The sequence below is a fragment of the Gekko japonicus genome, unplaced genomic scaffold (assembly GCF_001447785.1).
Source record: "Gekko japonicus isolate JY-2015 unplaced genomic scaffold, Gekko_japonicus_V1.1 scaffold5041, whole genome shotgun sequence".
Classification (NCBI taxonomy): Eukaryota; Metazoa; Chordata; class Lepidosauria; order Squamata; family Gekkonidae; genus Gekko; species Gekko japonicus.
This window is the reverse complement of record NW_015176129.1, coordinates 44,697-48,118: the sequence shown is the minus strand read 5'-3', so window position 1 is coordinate 48,118 and position 3,422 is coordinate 44,697. Positions and strand designations below refer to the sequence as shown.

The following is a 3,422-nucleotide window of genomic DNA, read 5'->3' as shown; positions in this document are numbered from 1 at the left end:
AGAAGAAGAGAAGAAGAGATTGGATTGGATTTATACCCCGCCCTTCACTACCCAAAGGTGTCTCAAAGCGGCTTACAAACTCCTTCCCCTTCCCCTCCCCACAACAGACACCCTGTGAGGTAGGCGGGGCTGAGAGAGCTCTTGATAGAAACTGCTCTTTTTCAAGGACAGCTCTTATCAGAACTACGGCTTGCCCAAGGTCATCCAGCCAGGTGCAAGTGGAGGAGTTGGGACTCAAACCCGGTTCTCCCAGATTAGAGTCCGCTACACCAAACTGGATGCCGCTGTATTTATTTATTTAGCCTCATTGTATTTATTGGAATGTATGGAATTGTATTTTAGATTTTGTATATGCTGATTTTAAATTGTATGTTGTTTTTAAGTTGTTTGAAAGCCGCCCTGAGCCACTTCGGCGGTAGGGTGGGGTAGAAATTTAATAATAAATAAAATAAAAGAAATAAACATGATTCAGGCGGGTAGCCATGTTAGTCTGAAGCGACAGAGCAAAGTTTGAGTTCTGGGGCACCTCTAAGACCAAAGAACTTTAAATCTTCTGGGTATAAACTTTCATGTGGTATCTGACTAAGTGTGCATGCACGAGAAAGCTGATACCCAGAATTAAACTTTGTTGGGCTTAAAGGTGCCCCCGGACTCAAACTTTGTTCCACAAAAACATGCTCACAGATGTAAAAGAGGAGTCCAGTGGCAGGCACCGTTGTGACTATCGAAATCTGTTCCAGTTTTTGGGGCTCTGAGCTCACTTCCTCAGATGCAATGGAGGGTAAATCCGTCAGGCATGATCTATACACATGGATTTGCACTCCAGAGAATCTGGTGTGTGTGTGTGTGTGTGTGTGTGTGTGTGTGTGTGTGTGAACTCTGACTTGCTAAAGCGGCAAGAAATGCTGTTAGTCTTTTTTTTTTTTTAATGTGAGCCTCCATCTATTAACCAGTGGCTCTTCAAGATTAGGGACTTTTTAAAACTCGAAACATTATCAATATATAATACTGAAAACCAAAACGAATGTGAGCTATACAATTCATTAGGGAAATGGTATCATATAACAGAGATGTGGTCAGTTTGGTGTAGTGGTTAAGTGTGCAGACTCTAATCTGGGAGAACAGGGTTTGATTCCCCACTCCTCCACTTGCACCTGCTGATGTGACCTTGGGTCAGTCACAAGCTCTGGCACAGCTGTTTCTGAAAGAGCAGTTTGTGTCAGAGTTCTCTCAGCCCCACCCACCTCACAGGGTGTCTGTTGTGGGGAGGGGAAGGGGAAGGAGTTTGTAAGCTGCTCTGAGACTCCAAGTGAAGGGCGGGATATAAATCCAATCTCATCTCATCTCGATTGGGAATCTATCACAAAATGCCAAAGACAAATTACTATTGCATGCTTAAAAGAATGTATAATTTAGTTATCATTAGAATATTCTTGTGATCGGAAATGACTTATATGTATATAAAGCACACTGAAGAAACCTGTATGACTCTAATTCATTTTTTAATGTTGTATTATAAAAGAAAATTAATAAAAACTTTTTTTGGGGGGGAAATGTGAGCCTTTAAGGTGCCCCTGGACTACGGGCTTGATTTCGTTGCTACATCTTAAAAATAGCTACACGTCTGGCATCTTTCTCATAAAGGCTAGGAGAGCCAGAGTGGTGTCGTGGTTAAAATGTTGGACTGGGATCTGGGTAAACCCAGGTTCGAATCCCCACTCGTGCCATGGGAGCTCATGGGGCGACCTTGGGCCAGTCACATACACTTAGCCCAACCTACCTCACAGGGTTGTTGTGAGGATTGAAGGGAGGAGAGGCGGAGGAGGTTAGCTGCCGTGGGCCCTTGTTTGGGGCGAAAGGCGGGATATAAATTAAAAAACCCCAAGAAAATAAAGAAATATATCGAAGAAACATACAGATATTGGTGAATTTCCTGCATTGTGCAGGGGGTTGGACTAGATGACCCTGGAGGTCCCTTCCAACTCTATGATTCTGTGATTCTACATGCCTGCCTCTCAGCCTCCCAAGAGGAGAATTCTACAAATCATGCAGAAGAAGAAGAGATTGGATTTATACCCCGCCCTTCACTACCCAAGGGAGTCTCAGAGTGGCTGACAAATTCCTTTTCCTTCCCCTCCCCACAATAGACACCCTGGGAGGTAAAAGAGGAGGAAGAAGAAGAGATTGGATTTATACCCCGCCCTTCACTACCCAGAGGAGTCTCAGAGCAGCTTACAAGCTCCTTTCCCTTCCCCTCCCCACAACAGACACCCTGCGAGGTAAAAGAAGAAGAGGAGATTGGATTTATACCCCGCCCTTCACTACCCAAAGGTGTCTCAGAGCGGCTTACAAACTCCTTTCCCTTACCCCTCCCCACAACAGACACCCCGTGAGCAGTGCTCCCTCCAAGCTGTGGAGTCTTGTGAGCAAAAATTCTACTTTGTGAGCTCCTGGCATTAAAGTTACGAACGAGCGATTAAGCTCCTGCATAAATTAGCTTGCTCCTAATTCAGGGGTGGCCAAACTGTGGCTCTTTCACACGGTCCGATTTAATGTTAATAAAAAGCAAAATTGCATATCTTCCAATAAGAATGTGTGTGTAACATTTGTCCATGTCTTGTGGCTCTCAAACATCTGATGTTTATTCTGTGTGGCTGTTACCTTAAGCCAGTTTGGCTGCCCCTGCTCTGGAGCTTTCCTTCCTGAGCCGGAGGCCAAAAAACTGTGAGCTATGTCACACTAACTCAACTTAGAGGGAACACAGGGGTTGAACCTGGAACCTTCTGGATGAGGAGAGGAGGAGGAGGAGGAGAAGAAATTGGATTTATACCCTGCCCTTCACTACCCAAAGGAGTCTCCATTTTATAATCTCCTTCCCCTCCCCACAACAGTCACCCTGTGAGATAGTGGGGCTGAGAGAGCTCCTTTGAGAACTGCTCGTGATAAAACGACTGTGAAAGAACTTGTGACTGACCCAAGGTTACACCAGCAGCTGCACGTGGAGGAGTGGGGAACCAAACCCGGTTCTCCCAGATTAGAGTCCATGGTCCTAACCACTACACCAAACTGGCTCTCATGTTGTTTCTGGAACCCGGCTCCTTGGCTTCACTCACCTGACTCCGCAGGGCATCACGAAAGAATCTCTGTTACCTCCTGAGTAAGAAACCGAGCGTCTCAACCGACTTCTTCCCCTTCTGCTGCGAGCATCCAGCGGTGGCTTAAATAGCTCACCAGGATTGCATCAAATTCAGCCACACCCCTGACAGAGAGGGGAGATGGGAAGGGCTGGCTTTTGTCTCGATGCCAGTCCGGTGTTTTGGGGGGTTTTCTGGACAGCAAGAGGCGGTGACCGCCCTCCACTTTTCCCAAGAAACAGAGACAGCCCACAGCATGACCTTTCTCATGTGTGGCTGCCCTGTTGT

The 3,422-nt window shown here is 46.2% G+C and overlaps 1 long non-coding RNA gene across 1 annotated transcript in view; it reads right to left on the bottom strand.

Moving 5' to 3' along the window:
* The window catches only part of LOC107123530, a 14,840-nt gene extending 11,638 nt beyond the window's left edge, over positions 1-3,202 (bottom strand). The window contains exon 1 of the long non-coding RNA XR_001482951.1: positions 3,114-3,202. This is a non-coding gene — a long non-coding RNA (uncharacterized LOC107123530). The remainder of the gene's footprint in view (positions 1-3,113) is intronic.
* Between the last annotated feature and the right edge of the window lie 220 nt (positions 3,203-3,422).